The following is a 7,915-nucleotide window of genomic DNA, read 5'->3' as shown; positions in this document are numbered from 1 at the left end:
ACACTGAAGCTATTTAGCCAACCGTGATGTGCACATGTAAGTGCATACGTGTGAGCATGCACGTGTGTGTGTGCGTGTGCATGTGTGTGTGTGCATGCGTGTGTGTGTGCGTGTGCATCTGTGTGTGCGTGTGTGCTCCTCATGACCTTGGGTGATGATGGAGAGTCGTCTCTACGTGGCCTTTGGAGAGTACTGCCCTTTCACGTCACTGACAGCCTTGACGCCTCAAGGCATATAACACTCTTGAGATGTTGATTAGCATTAAATCATCATAATTTGACACAGAAGAAATAAAAGTCAAGAGAGTTTAAAAATCCCACAGCTTGGTGTTGGTCACCTTGGAGATTCAAGCACATGCGGAATGAAACAGAAAGCCCCTTTTCATGTGAGTCAGGACCTCCCAGAGGGACGCCACCAAGTGGAGCTTCCTGGGAAGCATCACTGTCCATCATGGGGTCAACTGCAAAAGACTAAGCCCAGTCCACAGATGCTGCTGGCTTGCCTCAACACCTCGTGGTGGGTCTACCTTCCTGGAAGTGAAGNCCACAGATGCTGCTGGCTTGCCTCAACACCTCGTGGTGGGTCTACCTTCCTGGAAGTGAAGTGACCTTGCTCACATCCATTTACATGCATTTTCCCCACCAGCCGCCGAGGTCTCAATGTCAAGGGTGCTTCTCATCATGTGAAAGAATGAGTCACCTTACGGCCCAGTCCTGCCTCTTCCCAGCTGCACTGCAGATCCCTGCAGATCCTCCAGAAGTCTTGGTTTGGGTGCACAGTCCCTGTTTCTTCTATTCATTTGGTTCACATGGTTCCAAAATCCTGCCTATATGTCTTGGTCTTCATCTTTTCCTATGAAAAATCTGAACCTTTTCAACGCGTCTTCAGATGGGAGGCCCTTCAGCCTTTTAGGGGCCATCTGAGGGCCTGTCTAACTCTGTTTTCTTTTAAAACCGTGCTCAAAGTTGCATACATATTCCAGGTGTGACCACACTGTGGATTTCTCAGACTCAGGTTGGCCAAGCAAGCGGTGAGTCAACTGTGACCCAGGAACCCACCGCTGAGGACCTGCCGACACTCAGAACAGCTCCCTCACCAGGTCATCCTGGAAAGCACTTGCCTCCGGCTGCCCCAATCTTTCTCAACAAATGGGTACATAACTTCATCCAGATTAATTCCTCTCTCTCTTTAATATCACACACACACACACACACACACACACACACACACACACACACATTTACTTTTTGAAGAGCTTTCTGGGTCCAGGAGTCAACCTGCTTCTTGCCTCCCTCTCACCAGGTGCTACTGCACTGACAAACACCACCCTCCTGATGACACCAGCGCTCCAGGGTGAGACTAGACCTGGTGACTGAGGGAGATAAAGTTGGCATGGGCAGGCAGGGGTTATGTCGCTTATCACCAGAGAAGCCTTGAGCAGGGCAGCATCCCATTAGAAGGCAACTTACACAGAGTGAATAAAATATGACCATTTCCTCCTCCAGCCCAGCTCCTCCCAGCACCTGTACCATGAAAGAGCCCAGTTTCTTCTCAGGAAGAAATGGCCCAGTTTCCCAGTCCAGTTTCTTCCTATGAACACCTGTGACCATGTCATTCCTTTGCTCAAAAACCTGCGACTATCCTCTATTGCTTACAAATGAAATAAAAACCCTAACAAGGCATCAAGACTCTTCACAACATGATGCCAACGTACTTCTCCAGTCTTTTCCCTGCTGTACCCCACCGTGGATCTAACCTCCCAATCAAACCTGAATATGCACAATAGGTGCCCTGGCCTCTGTCACTGCCATGCCCTTCCTCATGCGTCCCCTCTGCTTGTAAGGTCTCAGCTGCAGCTTCACCAGCTGGATCTTACCCTGTCTCCATGAAGCCTTTCCTGACCCCCCACCCCCTGGCCCAAAGTCAGCTCTTTCTTTGTACATCCTAAAGACTGCATTTACACTTCTCTCACACACTTACCACAAGCTGCTGCAGATCACAGTCAGCACCAGACTGGACTCAAAATCCCACTCATGCATCGACCCCCTGCTGCAGCTTTCCTGGACACTGTTCTGGGCCTGCCTCACTGCCCCAAGCCCTCCCTACTCAGAGGCCCCCACACTCTCTGAGGCTGCTTGCTCCAAGGCCACTTAATCACACCTGTTTATCTTTCTCCCCTGTTCCTCTCTGGTCTCTTTCTGTAGAGTATGGCTGTGGATTCACTCACTCAGGGCTGTTGGTAACCCCAGCAAGTGGCTGACACATAGTAGGACCTTAATAAATGTTTGATAAATAGAAATAAATAAGCAGATAACCAAACGAATCTATGAATCATTTCGCATTCTGCAAATCTCCAACAGCACCCTACATATGTTTGCATCTGAATCTCCCAGGTTGGTGGGGAAGAGGTGTCCAGTAGGGATGTGCATTGAACCCGACCAGATTCTACTTCCACCAGCAGCAGGGCCCTCTGCTGTCTAAAGCTCTCAAGCAAAGGGAGATAAACAAGGTAAAACAAGCACAGAGGCACAGCCTCTGGGGAGTGCACAGGTGACTGCTGTGCAAGGTCTCTGGAGCAGGTGGCTTCTCGAAGAGCTCAGAGCAGCTGCATGGCCCTCAGTGCTGGGTGTGGCCTGGCTCCCCTCTGATGTGAACACTCTTGCTCCCAGTCTGAGCTTCCAGCAGCCCACCCAGAGCACCCCCTCCACATTACCATTCAAGGCACGACAACAAAATGTCCCTCAGTTGCTGACATCAAATGAGGCTACCTAGCTGGAAGAGAATTTAATTTTCTCTTCATCTGCCTCACTCCTGACATTTCTTAGGGGCCACTGGCTCCTGCAGCAAGCACAGGGGCTCTGAGGAGGTGCTGTGACTGTGCAGACTTTTGGATCCTTGCCAGTTGCTGTATAAGGTGTGGATGGGTTGTCATGACAAGGATGCTTTTTCTAAGAAGTATATCCACATGAATGTGTTCCCACTCACGGAGTCCTCTTGGGAGGATGAAAACTTACTCTGTGGCTCAAAACATTTCGGAAACTTGTTTGGTGACCTGCCTTAAAGCTTGTGGCACATTCTTTGGGCTATTCTCAGTGGGAACACAGCTTTGACCTTTGAGCTAGCTTTAATCTCCAAAAGCAGTCAAGAAGCTTTTGGATCCAAGTTTGGTGGTGAATAAGGTGGACAGAAAGGCTGGGCAATCCCTCTATGGATAAGTCCCTCCTCCCCAGGACCCTCCAGCTGGGCTGGTCGTGGGCTAGAGCTCTTGCCCGTGAGCTTTGATCTCCTGATGAAGTGGAAAGGCAGACTTGCTCGCGGAGTTTCTTTTGCCTTTTCCCTTCCCCTTCTTCCCTAGAAAGTCCAAATTACACCAGAAGATCCAGCACCATCTTGCAATCCCAAGGCCGCAGGCACGGGATGAACATCAACACATTTGGGAGAGCAGAGCAAAAACACAGAGTGAGTCTGGGTCTCCCAGGACATTACTGAAAACTGCACTCACCCTGGGCTACCTATCTTCAGATTTCTTGTTAAAAAGAAAAATTAGCCCCCTATATAAGTCACTACAGTTGGGTTTTAAGCTGCTTGCAAACATTTTTCTGACCCAATGAGAATGACTACAAAGTGGTTTGTACGTCCAAAGAACATCCCATAAATTGATTCTGAAAAAAAATTTTTTTAACAAAAGGAATTCCACAAAAACCTGGGAACAGGAACAGCTGAAATACATACATTGCCCTACACATTGGGTGGATGTGTTCTAGTGAGGCTGGAAAACCTGAACGGGCATTCCTGCGTCTGGTCTCCCAGGCGTGGTCACAGCCAAGAAGCTGCCCTGCACGGGCATTTGCATACGGACCTCGACCAGCTGAAACAGGGCAGCACCGCCTGAAACAACAAGGGCTCCCCCAACCCCAGTAGACACGTGAGACCTTGAAGTACAGGAAGGCGCTCTTCTCAGGGACAAAGGTGAGGATGTCCTGAGCCTCGCTGGTGCGCATGCGTGTGTGTGAACAGGCATGCAAACTGTCAAAGAGAAGAGGACGAGAAAGAGGAGCCTGGGCCTGGAGAGCCTGGGATTCTGTCTGACCCACCTGGGTAGGACCAATGCTGAAGACTGAGCAGGAGAAACTGTTCTCTTCACCCAGTGCCGAGAACCAGCAAGGAGGCCCCATGTGTGTGGCATGCAGCAATAGATTGGGCTGAAATAGAGGTTCCCCATGAGGGGCATTGGGGTAACCCTTTTCCAGCAGTGTGGTGTCATTGAAGCAAACTTTAGCTGCAAAGCCTTTGGGAAAGGGAGTCGGTGCCAGGAGCAGCTTGAGGAAGGAGTAAGTTTCATTAGAATGACAAAAGGGACAGGTACCATAGGAGGGCCCACAGTTACCAGAGCAGGCACAGCCATGAGTGGGGGTGGAGTTGGACTCTACTCTGATCATCTGTTAGGAAACTTTGTGTTTCAGGTAAAAGTTCTTATGGTCAAAACAGAAACCCACCCAGTTGTGACATTTGTCAGTAGGAACTTAATGAAAAAAGAGGGCCAACAGGCAGGGAAACTGGATGTTGACAGCTCTTGGTTTCATAAACAAAGCAACTAGAAATAAGAAATCCTGCTCAAGGTTTGTGGGTACTTCTTGAAGGCTCTAGGGCCAGCCCCATGGCTCACTCGGGAGAGTGCAGCGCTGGTAGCGCCGAGGCCGCGGGTTCAGATCCTATATAGGGATAGGCTGAGCTTGGTGTAGATAGCACCAAGCCAAGGGTTGCGATCCCCTTAACGGTCAAAAAAAAAAAAAAAAAAAAGAAAAGAAAAAGAGAATTCTAGAGCCTTTTCAGGCTTACAGTGAGGGGATATAATGCCCTTAGTGGGAAAACAAAACAAGAGGCAGGTTAGAATCCTTTCTCTACATTTACTAGCCATGTGAATTTGGGAAAGAAATGCTACCTCTCTGAGCCTTGGCTTCATAATCCATACAATAGAGTAGTAATTGTGCCTACTGCATTAGGTACTGGCAATCAAACTAGATCAGTAACACCTAGAACACAGTAGGTGTTCACCAAGTTATGGTCTCCACAGCAAACAGGATGAGAAGGAACAACCACTGGAGTAGGAGGCAAGCCCATCCCAGTGTGACGTCCTGGAAGCCAAGTGAAAAGAGTATGCCAAGTAAAACAGTTTGATCAGCTGGGTCAGATATTGCACGTAAATTCAAGAAGAAAAGAACTGAAAACTGACCATTGGATTAGCAGCATGGAGGTCCTCAGTGATTACAGCAGAGACATTTACTGTTTACCAGCTCTTGGGGTGCTCCCAGCCCCCTCACAGGACTGTGTGACTGGTTCCAGCCAACAAGCAATTAGTGATGAGTTTCACTTCCAGACCAAAGTGTGTAGGAGCCAGCACACAGCCCTCCAGCTCTCTCACCCCCTGCTGGTGTGACCTGGAAGGTATCTGTTCTAGATGGCACAGCTACAAGATACACGCAGCCTAGATATGAGTCACTGCTTGGAACAGATTTGCTTTAGAGAACTCCAGAACCCACAGCAAACTTTATGTGGGCAGGAAATAAACCTTTAGATGTTATAAATTATAGTTGCCATCCTTCCCCTTACCCAAATGATGATGCGACATTTGGGCCACTCATAGACTCTTTAATTGAGCAGAATTTGGGCCAAAGAAGGAGCTAGAGTGGGGTCTCCTGGGTCACTGGCCTCATGGAAAATTCTGGAAACTATCTGGGCCTTGTTCTTCCAAATCCTTATTCAGGTTATCTATGTAATCAGTTTAATATATATTAAAATAATCAACTGATTCTTTTATTCCACTCAAGTAGTGATCCCCTAGAATTCCTTGCCCATTATGTCAGCAGGCTTCAGGGCTTCCAGTGAACAGTAGACAGATACCAACCATAGCAATGTAGTCATTGCTTTGCTCTGTCAAAAAAAATTGTCTACCAAGAGACAATAATCCTGAGTCAGGCTTTGTTAAAAAAGAAATCTCTTAATTCAAAAATTCCCTTTTGGGGCCGGCCCGGTGGTGCACTCGGTAGAGTGCGGTGCTTGGGAGCGTGGCGGCGCTCCCACCGAGGGTTCGGATCCCATATAGAGACCGGTCTACTCACTGGTTGAGCGCGGTGTGGGCGCGACACCGAGGGTTGCGATCCCGTTACCGGTCACAAAAAAAAGACAAAAATAAATAAATAAATAAATAAATAAATAAAAATTTGGGCCAGCCCGGTGGCGCACTGCTACAGTGCACCGCTTGGGAGCGTGGAGGCGCTCCCGCCGAGGGTTCGGATCCCCCATAGAGACTGGTTCCCGCTCACTGGCTGAGCGAGGTACAGGTACAACACTGAGGGTTGCGATCCCGTTGCCGGTCCCGGCCCGGTACGGGCGCGACACTGAAGGTTGCGATACGTTGCCAGTCACGAAAAAAAAGACAAAAAAGGAAAAATAAAAATAAAAATTCCCTTTACACATTTGAAATCAAAGCTTGAAGGTCTGAACACCTACTGGTATTATAAACTGTAGGTAGCAAGAACTCAAGCTACAGCTTCAGGGGATTTCTCAAACACCAAGGGAAGCAGTGGAAATGCTTATGGGCTGCAGGTGGGAGGAGAGACGAAGGAAAGAAAGGGAAGAAAACAGGCCAGACATTGGAACTCCTCTGGATCTCCCCCGCCCCAGCCCTGAGGCTGAACAATGGCCGGGTTGGAGACAATAGCAAGACCCCTGACAGCTTGAAGAGGAAGCCAGAGCAGAGGGTAGAGAGCACTTACACCTGCTTCCCACCTGGGAGTCTGGGAGCAGAATAAAAATGGCAACATAGAGTGCTTAGGCAGAGGGAAGGTGAGAGACATGGCAAAGAGCCCCCCAGTTTCCCTCGGCCACCGTGCGATGACTGGGCTGAGGCCAGGAGGAAGCGGGCAGACTGGTCCCATTGCAGGGGCTGCAGCACTAATGTGGGGCTGAGTCAGCCCAGGACGGTCCACTGGACCCTGAGGAAAACAGAAGAAGAGACCATGCTATACACCAGTCGCATCTTCAGGAGGCCAGCAAGGACCCAGTGGATGACACAGTGTCACTCAAGGATTACCCGGCCCTCCCCATTGCCGGCAGGAATTTAGGCCTTCCTTATATCCAGGCACCAACTTGGGAGGAGCAGTAAGCCTTTAAGAAGTGAGAAACCACCTTATTCCATTTGTGCTGCTGTAACAAAACACCAGGCACCGGGCCACTCATAAACAACAGGAACTTATTTCTCAGTTCTGGAGCCTGGGAAGTCCAAGATCAATGTGCCAGCAGACTCAGCGTCTGGTGAGGGCCCGCTTCCTGGTTCTTCGGTGGTGTCTTCTCACTGTGTCCTCATGTGAAGGGGGTAAGGGAGCCACCTGGGGTCCCTTTTATAAGGGCATTAATCCTGTTCATAAGGGCTCTACCCTCTCTACCTAATCACCTCCCAAAGTCCTCACCTCCTAATGCCATCACACTGGGTGTTAGGATTTAACATATTAACTGGGGGGGACACAAATATTCAGTCTATAGCACCATTCAAATAGAGTATTAAACGAAGAATATTTATCCAAAAGAGACGAGAACCTGAAATAGGTGGAGGTGTGATACCTTTAATTGGCTGGTCTGTTTCCCTCCTGCTCATGGTCAATGGATATTTGGGCTCCCCAGCAAGCTGAGAACAGTCGAGAAAAACAAAGAATGCCGTGCTGATTGCACACCTGAGTGTAATGTAAAGATTTAGACCCTGCTAGTATATGCTTGTTTTTTAAAAAACGTCTTCAATATTTTATCACAGCTGAGGCATCTTTTGCTCTTCCATGTAAGGCTGCTCGAAGTGCTTTTATACACATGCTGCGTTCTAGCTCTGCACATTACTGCTAAGCAATCACAGAAGACTCTTTCC

At 48.9% G+C, this 7,915-nt stretch overlaps 1 protein-coding gene across 1 annotated transcript in view; it reads right to left on the bottom strand.

The window, feature by feature from the left end:
- The window catches only part of CAPN8 (calpain 8), a 70,449-nt gene that overhangs the window by 40,417 nt on the left and 22,117 nt on the right, over nt 1-7,915 (bottom strand). The gene's annotated exons all lie outside the window — the stretch shown is intronic.

Source organism: Galeopterus variegatus, unplaced genomic scaffold, assembly GCF_000696425.1.
Source record: "Galeopterus variegatus unplaced genomic scaffold, G_variegatus-3.0.2 Scaffold3336, whole genome shotgun sequence".
Lineage (NCBI taxonomy): Eukaryota > Metazoa > Chordata > Mammalia > Dermoptera > Cynocephalidae > Galeopterus > Galeopterus variegatus.
The sequence above is the reverse complement of the archived record's forward strand: the minus strand, read 5'-3'. Positions and strand labels throughout refer to the sequence as shown.